Genomic DNA, 14,482 nt, shown 5'->3' on the forward strand with positions numbered 1-14,482 from the left:
TCAAAACATCACACGCATTATCTGGGCTGCTTGGTGATATGTTAACAGTCCTTTGTAAAAAACATATACACTAAGTGCGCTTCGGTTTAAAATATCCACTTTGATATTTCAGTTTAATAAAGACATTATAATATGTGATGAATTATGAATAGAGCTTAGGTTTTGTTTCATCATTATTTAAATTCTGACTCCTAATGAGTTCATTTTAATAGCTTTTTACTCGCCTGGTGTCAAACAGCCACACAGCCCATTTACGTGTTCATTCCACAATATTTCTTCAAAGCAATGTTGTATGCACAGACAAATATAGTAATAGTTCAGATCATATAAGTGAATTTATGGGAAAAGAGTGGTTGGAGTTTTCAGCTGGCAAACTGTGTTCCACATGAACAGGTTTCAATGTTTTCATTTTAGTTCACATAGGCAGAGTACTTTACCCGCAATATTGGTATAGGCCATATGGTTTCTTAAAATGCAAATACTTCTTTTAAAAATAGTTCAGGGGATGCACAGGAAAAGGGATGTTAGGGGTCACTGGATTATTTTCCCTCATCTTTCATGATTGGTATATATTTTTAATATTTATTTTACAATTAGACTAAAATGTAAACACTAAGTAGCTCAGATGTCACTTACTCCTGCACTGCTAAGCTACTTTAAATTATAGATCATATTATAGCTTAGGTTACATTTTTGGCTCATTAACATGGGGTCATATACTGAATTATCTAGATGTTTGTTTTTTTTAAATTAATACTTTCTATTACAGATAGAATACAAAAGTGTGTAGATTTGCCTAGATAATAGCTGCTCAGCAACTAGCTTAAGTATGATGTCTCTCTGTCATCTCAATGGTTTTGTGATTTGTTAAGAAACGACTGCAGATTTAATGTTTTAAGAGAAATCTTGCATTCCTATGGCATATGTTTTAAAGTCAAAAAGTCAGATACTGGTCTTGACAACTTTGAAGTAATAAATTACCTTATTGTTGCATTTGGTCTTTGCAAAGTCTAGACATGCAAAACTAGGCCAAAGAAAGCATCAAGCACCATCCTATTCACGTTTCCTGATCTCGCTACACAAATAAAGGACACAAAATGGACACTGTCCACGAAGCCAGCTTCTTATTATATTTCTACATTAACAAAAACATCACAACTTTAAATCTTCATGTTATACATTTTTCCCTTTTTATAGTATGTCATAGTGCAACACAGTACCGTAAAGCATGGTTTGAAGGTTTGAGATTTGGATTCATGAATTTGAAATGTACCTACTGTAATAATAACATGACGCTAATAATTCTTTTCACTAGTTTGTCTTTATAATCAAAACCAGTGATGACAATCTTACAGTTTATTTTAACATGCATTGTTCCCATGCATAGTGCAAATTCTTCCAAGATTGACCAAAGCCTCATGGAATAATAGCAGCCATAAAAGGCTGATACACAACACAGTCCCTCCAGGAATTCGCCGTGTCACGATCACAACGATTCACCCAAATTCAACCACTCTCCATGAATTCTGTGAAATTTGCAGTTTTCTCCAATCGCTGCAACTTGCCTCGGTATCTGACGCTGATCGCCACTCACCATGTAGGAGTGGGATCGGTTTGACGTAACACATTTGTTTTTGGTATGAAGTCAAGACGTGAAAGATGTGAACAAATCACATTTACCAACTAAAGACCAAAACCAAACAATTCAGACGGTCCTGCCAACCTGTACACATTGAAACATCAGAGTCCAATGTGTCACTCTGGAGTCGCTGAAAGCTGCTGCTGTTTCAATCCTGTCTGCTCCCTGCAGTTCTCACACACACACACACACACATACACATACACGCACACACACACACACACACACACACAGTAGATGCAGGGGAAACAGGAGATGAGACGGTAATTAGATGATGACTACGCTCGTAATTAGTGCAACAAAAAGTTAAAAGAGAATTTTTACTCATCAAACTGTAAGTAAATGCATGGACCAGGATGGAAAATGACATTTTTACAATGTGAACTTCAACTAGCTACTAAAAGATATGTATGCATTTAATTTATTCAATAATAAATTATGCCAAGAGTAGTTTTATTCTTCATGATCAAGTTTCCCTTCATTTGAATAGAATTATATAAAAGAAATAAAGTTCTTACTGACTTATTTTTCAACTTCCTCCCACAATTGCAAGATAAATACCCTAAACTTTGTAATTCTAAGCTGACATAAAATCACGCATTTTGGCCGCAACAATCCCAAATAAGGACGCAAAATCCTGGAGGGACTGCAGATATCTGATACTGTCTGACCGAGTGTTGTTGACTAAAGTTATTGAGCTATTAAGGTGAAGGTTGGAAGACCTGTTTTCAGATCATGTAACTGTGTGAAAGTAGCAACACAGTGTAAAGGTACTAAAGGCCTGAAATTACTGCAGTACACATACTTTGTGCTAAAGTAAAGGTACAAGGCATAATTTAAAGTACCATACATGGTAGCTGCTCCCACTAACTGCACTCCAGCATGGCTCACACATTACTCCATGTTTACTGTATGTGTTTTTTTGGAGGAAGCAGCATCTTAGAGTGCAGGGTGAAATCATGCACTCTAACCAAATATCTAGGTATTAACAGTTCTGTTTTGCCTAATTTGTTCTCCGACCACTTTTGTCGGCCACGGAGGGTTTGGAAGATTAAAGAAAGTCCCCGTTGTCACTTTGTTTTTCAATGTTTCTCATTTAGTTTTTACATTTTGGTCATTTCTTCCAATGTTTTTGTCACTTTTTCCAAACTTTGTGACAATTTTATCGACATTTATGATGTTTTTTAGGAACTTATTGGTGCTTTTTCTGCCATTTGTTGTTTCTTCTGACATTTTTGAACTTTTTATGTTATTTTATTTATATTTGATTCATTTCTTAGTGTTTGCACTGGAATTTCAACAGCCTTGTTTGAGGCGGGGGGGTACTTGGCTGGAGATTTGGAGGGACACGGCTGGCAGCCATAAGGCCTTCAGTTGGGATGGTAAATTCTAGGTGGCTTCATCTGTATATCCAGTAAACCTGTTGGACCAAGAAACAATAAAGGGAATGTTCCCCTGAGACCCAGACTTATTAAAAATAATGATAATCATCCAGAGACACTAAAAAACAAGCTGGTAACCGCTAGGATCCTGACTCATCGTTTGAGGATGTCTTAATTAGCCATTTTTCTTTACTGGTCTTCACATGGCGGTTTCTGTGGTCTTCCATACGCAGCATTAATTTAGTAAAAGATTGCAAGTAAAGTAAGAACGCAAAAGTAGTGAAGATATTTATTTATACGGCCGTTCTTGATTTAGCGTGTTCACCTTTAAGAAAGTGTAATTTAAGCAAGCCTACATACAACCATCTCAATTAAGTTGAAATAGAGCTCATTTTTCCCCAAAAGTGCCACACAGTAAATCTAACCATGTTACCCATGTAATGGCTTTGAAAAAAAAAAGGGAAGACTTGGAGAGGAGAGCGGAGCAGTCATGGACTTTTATATCATCCTCCCGTAATCTGGGAATGAGCGCACCCATAAAGTTGTGAATAATGTGAGATGTGATTTTCCTCACTATTAGACATTTCACACTGCACGGTCTGTTAAAACCAATGGTTTGTGGAGGAGTAAATGTACTATACTCCACCATGTGTCATCCATCTCATCCAGGCTTTGCAAGTTTGTATACCAGCTGTCCAAAAATCTCCCCGTTTCACACTCAATCATATGTCATTTCTCCCCAGTAAAAGGAAGTTGAGTGGCAGCACGCAGCCCACAGAGAGTAAGCTATACGAAGCGTCGCTGCTCACAACAGGTCACCCACCGGAGGCATTTCATTTCCCAGTGGTGAGTTACGTGCTTGGTTCCTTGCCACGGTAGGCCAGACAGTGTAACCACATGTTGGTTGGCCAGGCGTTTTGATAAAGCCTGCCGGGGGATAAGGATCTCACCCCCACGCTTCCGCAGTGGATATGAGGTTGCGGCATGCTTTCCTCTCCCAGAGAGGAGTGCACGTCTGCTGCAGGTCACATGAGTGATCAAAGACACAGCGGGGGTGGCCCCGAGCCACCGGTGTCTCCTGACTGCAGGCTGGGTGATGGAAAGCAGAGCCAACAGGTGGGCACCAGACAGAGCGGGGATAAAAAGGAGCTTTGTCTGAAAAACAAGATGGTGGCACGCTAAGGGCTTTGAGAAAAAAAAAGAGAGAAAGGAAAAGAAAGTAAGGGAAGGAGGCTAAATAGGGAGGCAGCAGCAAACCTTGAAGGTAAAGATGCTCAACAACATAATAGTTAGAGTAAACGGCTGTATGAAAGGTATTTGGCTAGAATCCTGACCAAATAGAGCCAGTTACTTCTCTCCAGAGATTCCACATACAGGCACAAACAAAGCCAGGTACTTGTCATTGTAGGGTAAATGGGATAAGTAGGATAACAAGTTTAATTCCCCATGTCTGTAAGAAAACAGGAGGGGGGGGGGGGTTGTGAGAATCATTTTGCAGCAATACCAAGGTTAAACAGTTTGTTCTAATTGTTCATATGGAAGTGATTTCTGTGTGCGTCCCTGATGTGATGCGCACGCTGAAATATTCAAACTAATGACAGAATGCTTCGTTCACGCTTTCATTTTCTTCATTGCTCAGGTGGAGGCTGAGGTGGAAACACAGGGAACAGAGGATTCGGCGTGACTTCCTATGGAAGTCTTTTCTTTGCTGTTAAAGAGCTGTGAAGTTAAACTCTACAATTAAAAAAAAAAAACTTACACACGGCGGTTACTTTATTGGATGATACAAGGGATTTTTAAGAACCTGACAGGAAGTTGGATAATTGCAAAAAACAGTGATGTTTATTAACAACAACAACAAAAATACTCACACATACTCAGGCAAAACGCATGGACAAAATACAAAGAACTAAATCAAGTTAAGGCAAAGAAACACAAACGGCAACCTCACATTAGTAGTCCTTCATCCCCCTTAGTCCTGAAGCCATTTTATCTCAGCCTCACCTAACTGGACCGGCAAGCAGAATGAAAGAACAACAAGACACTCCAGATCTGGAAAATCCCATTACATAGATAGATTCCAAATTGATAAATTTCAGTTCTACAGAAGCAAAATATCAGACACCCGGCACACATACAGAATATACAAGAAATAATAAATAGTACTAGAGCACCAAGTGCAAGTTGCACTTTCAGCATTGTGATGTATTTGAGTCTATAAGTTACTGGTGATATTACTAGTTATATACAATATGTGCACCAACAAAAAGGCACCCCAAATATAAAAATGTCAATTCACTGCAGAACTATCTTATTGCCCATTTTATCTATCTACACATGAGGAGCGCTCAGCCCCTCCTCCCTAGACCCAATCAGGCACACATGTATGTACAGTACTCTCCTTGACTGAGCTGTGAGCAGCTGATCTACCCCCCCACATCACAGGGAGAGCCATAGCAAGTATACTATCAACTCATAAACCCACTAAACAGGCCTGTGTCAAATGATACAGTAGCAAATAATCTAAAACATTACACAAAATCAAGGAGTAAGCAGATACAAAGCTTTGTTATTTTAGAAACAGACGCTAGTGAAGAGGTAGAATGGAAGCTTTAACATGTTTGTTTTTTTAGATATGGAGACATAACTGCTTATAAGACCTCTCCCAGCAAACACAATGTAGGCTTATATCCATCATATACGAGGTCAAACAAACCATGGAAAACAGCATGTTATTGATTCATACATTTTAAATTAGCCCAGTCAAAACATACATTGTAGAAAACTTGCTTACATAAAAATTGGTTAAGCTGAGTTTGCTGTCATATCATACACTGTAGCCAAGTTTCCATCCACTTGTCAATCGAATTATCTGAAGTTTGATAAAAAATCTCATGGGAATAAAGTTGCTGAAAGTGTGTTTCCATCCAACGGCTTTAAAGCCAACGAAAACCTGTGCGTCATGACGTGCCATGCTGTTGTGTGATCAAAATTGTATATCAAATAGAGACATTTTAAGGTGTGTCTATGCATTTTCGCACTTAATTGCACAACATTTAAGCTAACACTTGCAAACAAAGTTTTTTTTAAGAAAAAATCGATCGCGCCATCTACCAACAAATCATCAATATTGCCCAAGTTGTAATAGTGCTTATGTGCTAGTTGATGGCAACATATCAAGCTATAATAAGAAAAAGCAATGCTGTCAACACATCGCTATGATGACGCAGATGCAACTTGCTTTTTATTGTCCCTCCGGCACCACTGCAAAACAACATTTTTTTTTTTACTGTTTCCGTAAGGCTTTTTTCATTCAATGTATTATTCAATAATGTATCGCTATACAATGTTATACTGATTATTAACAATAGAGATCAACAATTAAAACAATTAATACAATACAGTGATCTTAATGATAGTACAAACACATGATGGAATGTAGGTAATGACATGCGGTGAACATTCAGCAGCCAAAGGCTGTTGGTATAAGTTGATGGGACAAATGGTTAGAAACACTAAACACATGTTCAGATTTGGGTCAACAATGATTTCTTCTGTCTGTTTATCCGTCTGTCTGGGTGACTTTACATGTGCCAAGACGGAGGAAAACAACACAATGTGAGATTTAGGTTTGCTTTCTGTGTTTAGTGTTAAAATTCATCTGTTTAGCAGCTGATGATTAGGCTCCAAACCATCCCCAGGTGTGTTTTCATTGATTGATCCTCATGTCCAATGGATCTTTGTGAAGTGACATAAGCCTGCCTTATGGCATTTAAAGTTGAATAATGCGTGTCAGAGATCAGGCCTATAAGTGTTGGACTGTATTGTCCCTGTGCTCAGGGTTGGAAATAAAGAGCTGGCTCTGGTTGTTCGGAGGGGAAAAAGGTCAGCCTTCCACGTGATAAATGACTTCCATCCAAGGAATCAATAAATGTAAATTAAATGTGTAAAACTCCTACAGGGTGTCAGATTGTCCACATACTGAGCTGGACCTGGACACACTGTCACTCCTAATATCCAATTTTATTTAGAGCTGAGCTTAAACTGCTGGTGGGAGGGAGGGGGCGGGGAGCAGCTATGAGACAGCTCACAGTAAAACGCTGCAGCTGAACTCACTGACTCACTGCGTAGAAAGCAAAGCACAAGCTCACTATTGTTGAGCCACAATTGAACAAATATTTTCAGAACTGTTTAGAAAAATAAATAATTGCATTTCCTGACAGATTGGTTTATCCAATTCTGATCCAAATCGTTATCTCACTGGAAGTCCTGAAATTTTGCAAATCGGTTGCTTTTGTGCCAGCTGGAAAGACTTGGTAGAACGGAGAGGGACAACATCCACAAATAGATTAATGAACATCTCTGCTGCCAGGAAATGGACTTCAATCTAACAGAAGGTTCAAAACTGCTTAAATAGTTCCGTGCAAGTCAATTACACTAAAGGTATTCTTCAGCAAGGCCAGCCCACACCTCCCGGGTTCTGGAACCCTGAACATGCTCCTGGAATCCTCTTTCCTAAACTAATACTGACATGGACCTTTATAGTGTTCCTATTGAAATACACGATTTTTATAGTTAACGCTCAGCCATTGGGGATATGGTGTCCTAAAAATGACACCAAACATTAATCCAGGAAACCAATTTGAACCAAAGAAAGAAGTGTGTGAGAACTGCAGGGAGCAGACAGGATTGAAACAGCAGCAGCTTTCAGCGACTCCAGAGTGACACATTGGACTCTGATGTTTCAATGTGTACAGGTTGGCAGGACCGTTTGAATTGTTTGGTTTTGGTCTTTAGTTGGTAAATGTGATTTGTTCACATCACACACGTCTTGACTTCATACCAAAACCAAATGTGTTACGTCAAACCGATCCGACTCCTACACGGTGAGTGGCTATCAGCGTCAGATACCGAGGCAACAGTCTGCATGGGGGACTGCTGTAAAGTCCCAGAAAGCTTTGGTGTGTGGTCCAATTTGCTGTGAAGTTGCAGCAATTGGAGAAAACTGCAAATCTCAGAGAATTCATGGAGAGTGGTTGAATTTGGTTGAATCGTTGCGAACGTGACACGGTGAATGCCTAAAGGTATTCTTCAGCATGGCCAGCCCACACCTCCTGGGTTCTGGAACCCTGAACATGCTCCTGGAGTCCTCATTCCTAAACTAACACTCACATGGACCTTTTTAGTGTTCCTATTGATTTACACGACTTTTACAGTTAACGTTCAGCCATTGGGGATATGGTGTCCTAAAAATGACACCAAACATTAATCTAAGAAACCAATTTTAACAAAAGGTAGAATAACACCACCAGGATACATACTGCAGGGTCAGGTTAATCCACTCATGGTGTATGTTCATTGTCATGGTGTATGTCCCATGAATTTCTGTGGGAGCAGCCTTGCAATGCATTCTGGTAGTTGTGTGGGGACTTTGGAAAGGCGTGGCGTTGAGGTGCCCGCTCCTCATTTGCATAAAGTTGAACTGAGAGGTACAAGCTTGGCTCAATGCCAGTCAAAACCTGGCAAAAATCTTATAAATAGACCTTTGTCAATCTAAATTATAGACAGATTCAGCAATTGTGTGGCCTATTTTCTTGATTAAAAACAATTTTTACAAGAGATTGTATTCCACCACCATATCCGGGGTTTTGAAATCTGGGAGCAGACAGACCCACGTGAGGCGTTCGTCCAATCAGGTGGATCCATAGTGGTTGTAGGAGGGCGGAGCTTGTTTTCTTTGCTTGTCAGTGGTCCGGTGAGAGAACCTGGTCGCAAGCCCACAGGCGTGCAATGCTGTGACGCAGGGCGATCCTTTCGGTGAAAACAACACGTATACGGACCTGCACTATCAGGGTTATGGGAGCAAAGGGGGTGTCACACCCCACTCCTATATAGCTTATAGGGGTGACCCCGAATTGCTGAATATTTGATGCTTCAGTCGAAAGAGCCTGATTCGACTGCCTATCTCACAGAGGCGCAAAGTCCAGTTCAGAACAACAATTTACAAGGAGATCAGTGTAAACTTGCTGCTACATGCTCTCTGGGGCTACTGATTCTTGAAAAATGCATTTACGCAACAAGCCCAATGTATAGTAGAAACCCCCAGCTCCCCATTATATGCCAATCAGGAGGAGACTTTCAGACATGTTATCTGCAGGCGACAGGGCCGTTGTGAGGGTACATACTGATGGATGGAGAGTCAGGTCTGTATGACACCAGCCCTGCTGGGGAACCAGAGTTCAGGGCTTCTGCCGTCGCAAAAAGGAAGTCTGGCATGCAGGCTCTCCCTCCTATGGCTCTCTGGAGGACGGTGCCAGAGCCAAACACTGACTCATGATGAATGTGAGCTCTGACTGAGAGGCGAAGTCAAACTGCATCTGCCCCTGAGCCGCACTGCTTTTTTACGATCACAACAATACACCCTGGTCCTCTCACTGCAGTCCTACAGGGACTACAGTAAAGAGGACTGGGCTCAGTGCTACTGTCCAAATGTGTGGACAGCCAATGGAAATAACAGCTTTTCCCTCCATTCAAACTCTCTTCTGAAAACAGATATAATTTGCTTTATTTACAGACATGGTCACTGAATGTCTTAGCTTGGATTGCTATTTCTATATGATTTCTGGTACTATACATGTTCTAGGACATTTATTATTAAAATGTGTTAGTGTCCAATAAAGAATAATTTTGGGGAGGAATGTGTATGATTTTTGGAACTACAGTTCCCACCATGCCTTGGATGAATGATACGTTGAATCTACGTCCAGGGTGAACATTTAATGCTAGGGCAGGTAGTAATGCATCCTTTATGTAATCTTTCTGAGTCACTATAGCCCACTGGGGAATGTATTTCTACAAAGGACTCATCAGCACTGATTGGACAACCACATTAAAGGTGCAGATTTTTTTTCATACAATCAAACAGTTCTGTGCAAATAGACAAATAGGAACAACTAAAGAGTCTCTATAGCTATATAGCTACACTTACAGAGCTATATATATGTAATCAATGTTTCACAGAAAGAAAGGTGTTAAGGTGAAAAGAATTGATGAAGAAAATGATGAAAAAGATGCTTTGCTGGCTACTCCCGTTTTCATTTTTCAGAAGAGAAGTAGTGTGAGTGTGAAGCCTTCATCAAGATCCACAAGGAACAAGGCAGGTCAGCTGATTTATTCGCTGTTGTTCAAACGCTGCTGCTATAGATTCACCTTACATGTACCATGTTTTCCCTGAGCAACAGCTGTGTGTGGGAGTCTAAGCTGTCCTACCTGCATTGTTTAGCTGCTCCTCCGAAACTCCAGGCTCTACAATGTTGTCTCCTTAGCAACGATGCAAAGCACACAACTAAAATCTATTGAATTTCCTCCAATGTAAGACAGATGGAGGGGGGGGGGGGGGGTATAGAGTTGGTGGTGTCTAAAGTGCATGGAACATGAAATCAATATTCTACTTGGCAGAGAACTTTAGACGCTGTGTTGTTTGCCCATTGGCTCATCGGTCAGGAGGTCATCTCTTTGAGCATCCATCATGGGCTTCTGCATCCAGCCGGGAGCCAAGCCGTGCCCAAGACGAGCTCCAGCCAAGAGGGTCGGCTCAGGGGGAAAGATGGGAGGGGTGGGGGGTAGGCAAATGAGCTCACTGGAGAGATGGGTCGCCTATGTTAAATAATCACTCTTGTGCTCAGCCGGGTGGGTGGAGGAACTGTTTAAATGCTGCGTTCAAAAGGCCTGATTTCCATTGCAGTTGAAAAGGCGTGTTTGATTTCTTTATCCTCCCTCCTCAGGCATCCTCTCTGAGCTCTAATTGCCTGCTCCTAAACATACACCTTTTGTTGTGCGCTGATAAAACTACCACTCTCCACACAAATTGGTTGTCAGGAGCAGTAACACAGACGCCCTCCAAACCCTCGTATTAATTGCCTCATTCTTTAATGGACATAATTGTTTTCTCTCTGCATCAAACCCTTGGACATACATTAGATAATGAATTGTGTAGTATTTCATTAATGGAAGGGAGGATAAGGAAGTGCAATTTCATTAACACTGTACTAAACAGTGTGCTACATAATTTGCCAAATCAGTTTCATTATGCATAGCTAATTGTGTCTCTTATGAAAAACAACAGTCAGAAAGGCAGCAGAGGCATAGCAGCAGAAATGGCGGCATCCCCTTAAATGCCTACAAATGCAGCTTATCATGATGTCATGTGTGTCTTGCTATTCTTCCTCTTTTCAAACATGCAGGGTATTTTCGTCAAAACTGTATGGCATTGTGCTGCAATGTCAGAAGTGAGTGGCTAAGAGTTAATCGTGCAGAGATTGTGTGGCGATTGCTCTGAGGCTAATTTCTTTCTTTGCAGTTGAGATTAATGCCTGGTCTGCGAGGTCATTGGAGATAAGGCCCCAGCCACTCCGTTAGCTCCTAGTGACGATAATGCAGAGCAGACTTTATCAAGGGCACAGAGGCAAGGGGAGCACAGAATATTCGTGGGACTCTCCATGCATATGGCCATAATGAGATATTATCGCCCATCAAGCAGCACAATCAGTTACCTCATCCCTGCAGGAGTCCTCATGGTTGGAAAGAGAAGACAGAGGGCATGATATATCATAGCAAATATTAGGAATCGACTCATGCCAGTGACCTGCTTTTCCAATGTGGTTTTGTTTAATGCCAGAAAAAGAAAAAAAAAGTAACAGAAATATTTACACATTCCCTTGCCTTGCTTAGAAGGAAGTGAAAATCAGATAATGTAAGAGCATCTAAAACCCATGTTCCTTTTGGTTAGACACAAGTCTACCTGATTAGCGGACAATCATGATTATACAGCAAGAGCAGAGTGCAGAATTTGTTCCTCTTCCTTCTAAATTGAATTTTGATTAATGGAATGTTTTGCACAAGTTATTATTAAATAAGTTACATGCAAAAAAAATTATCTGAATTCCTATGCAAAGCTAGGATCTAATTATGTTAGCCGTGATTTTAAACTATAAAGTGAACTGGCCTGGTGCCTAAATTGTCCTGTGTAGGCTGTTAGGAGGAAACAGGATGTGAATTGGTTGGATTTAGGCAATTAACATACCTTGTTAAGGTGAGGTATAAATAAGCTTAGGTAAGGTTAGGGTTAGGGCAGCTGCTGACTGACTTACATTTATGGTATTTTTGCACAAAGTAGTAGCTCCTGTGGACCCCTTGTTTCTTTAGGCTAACTACATTAGCTATAGCCTGGCTGGTAGCAGCTTTCTGCGGGGGAAATGGCCGGGAGACCCCGTCGGACTAACGTCACATACACACGCTGCCCACATGGCTACCTGTCTTTAAGGGGAATGGTCTGACAGTAGTAATCATGTAAAAGGAGAACGGTAAAAGTTGATCAAGCAGCAAAAAAGTTTTAGCGTCAAGATTGCCATGTCCTGCGATGTGACTATCGTACATGCGCACATTGCGATGTCGATGCTAAAACACGATATTGTTCAGCCCTAGCGCTCATGGTTGTTGAATACTCGTTAAAGTTAGAGAAAGACTGCTGCCGAGGTAGATAACCACAACCGTCCCATTGTTGTGGCTGGCGTTTGCCGTTTCATTTCCCCATTGTTGCGTGCCACAGAGACAGACTGCAGATCGTATCCCTGCGCCAGGGGAACGCGCCCCCCCCAGAGCAGCCCAGTGTCCTGACAGTTAGACAATCGTGACCTGTACACAAAATAAACCACATTAACTTGACCTGTACACAAATCAATAAATCAAAATAACGTGACCATTTCACAAACTGGCTTGAGACCTGGTTGTGTGTAGGGAATGAGATTTGAAAGTCTTTTGTATTAACCCCCCCCAACAAACACACACAGGCCTTTTTTTCTTTGTGCAGCTTGCCAGCTAGCTGCTGACATCTGATGGTTAAAACGAGGTAAATGAATTTAACCAGTGGCTCCACAGAAATTCAGTGAAGTGCAGGGCCTCTCATTAAAGCAATCAGGCCCTGTGCAAAGTTCTTGTCGGGTGAGCGCAAAAAACACTTAAAGGTTATTCACAGAGGCTGAGGTCTGCTTTAAGCCAGAGCACTGTTTGAGATAAGGCTTCCAGTGTTAAAACAAAATGAGGAACTCCTCCGCAAATTCTTGCATGTTTCATGTAAAAGTCTCAAGGCTGACTCAATAATCCAGATAGTGTTATGACAGCAAATGTGCTTTTATAAGCACACTGGGGATTAGAACATATATTTTATTTGACTGAACACATTTTGTATGCAACATAACTCATAACATTTGACAGTAATGCAGCTATAATAACCTAAAGAGTAAGGTATGGATGTTGGACTGTTTTCTAATATATAACTTTTTCAAAACCAACAATGAATGCATTCTATACACTGTCCTCCTACCACAAATACTAACTACAGCACCAAACGTGGATTAATCCACCTCTGGAAAAAGTCTACGCTAACTAATACACTATTTACCCATGTCTGCGTACATCATACAGCCCTTTCTGTTCTATTTTCTTTAATTAGCAAATAATTTGTGTATTTGGAAAACAGGGGATATAATGACTGGGAAGGCAGAACTGTCTCCTCTTAAAAACAACAACTCTTGAGTGTTACTCCTCTTCACAGTGTGCGCATGATTTCAAACATATTTCTCTAAAGTGATAGAGATGCTCTAGCACATTATGCAAATTTGTTTTGATTACTGCTGTAAAACTGCCATAGGGACTTTTCTCGCAAGTGGATGTGATTGGAATCAAACTGGTGTTTGATATTTGTTAGAAACCGGTAGGAATTAAAGTCGCACCATATGAGGCAAATTTAATTACTTTACCCAAACATGGGGGCAATGGGACTCCTGCATCTTTTCTGAATGGCAGGGCAGGATGAAGATTATTTCAAGCCCACAGCACATCAAATTAATGACAATAATGAAGGATCTTGTGGTAAGCTCTTTCACATCACACCAGTGTCTCCAGGCATTGGCTAGTGTGTGTGTATGGTTCTGTGTATATGACCAAAAAGCGCGGAGGATCCCTTTAAGTATCTCCTAATTAGACCCAGCACGCCCTTCCCACTCTCACGCAGTGAACTGTTTCACTCCACACCCAATTATTTTAATCCTGTGATTGCTGGGAGAGCACCCGGCTCTACAGAGACAGATACTGCTGGGGTGATGAGTGCGTCTGGAAATGTGGACACATCAGCCTCTGGGGCCTCATCACCGGGCCCTCTGCCCCCAGGGCTCCACAGCTCTGGCCCGCTGCAGGCTCCACTGGGCTTATTCCCCCTAAAATAAGATGTCAAGGGATTTTCCTTGCTCTTGTCAGCATTCCTACCCGCCCGCCAGACTCCTTACTCGCTTTCCTCGGCGGATTAGAAGGTATCATCTATTTACCAAGACAGTCCACTTAAAACTGCCTGTGTTTTACTATATATATATATATATATATATATATATACACACTACTGGTCAAA

At 41.1% G+C, this 14,482-nt stretch overlaps 1 long non-coding RNA gene across 1 annotated transcript in view; it reads right to left on the reverse strand.

Annotated features, from left to right (window-relative positions):
- Positions 1-2,994: 2,994 nt before the first annotated feature.
- Positions 2,995-14,482, reverse strand: part of LOC117961378 — a 13,239-nt gene continuing 1,751 nt past the window's right edge. The window contains exons 2-3 of the long non-coding RNA XR_004660393.1: positions 14,344-14,358; positions 2,995-3,007 (exon numbers count right to left, since the gene is read on the reverse strand). This is a non-coding gene — a long non-coding RNA (uncharacterized LOC117961378). The remainder of the gene's footprint in view (positions 3,008-14,343; positions 14,359-14,482) is intronic.

This window comes from Etheostoma cragini, chromosome 18 (genome assembly GCF_013103735.1).
Source record: "Etheostoma cragini isolate CJK2018 chromosome 18, CSU_Ecrag_1.0, whole genome shotgun sequence".
Taxonomy (NCBI): domain Eukaryota; kingdom Metazoa; phylum Chordata; class Actinopteri; order Perciformes; family Percidae; genus Etheostoma; species Etheostoma cragini.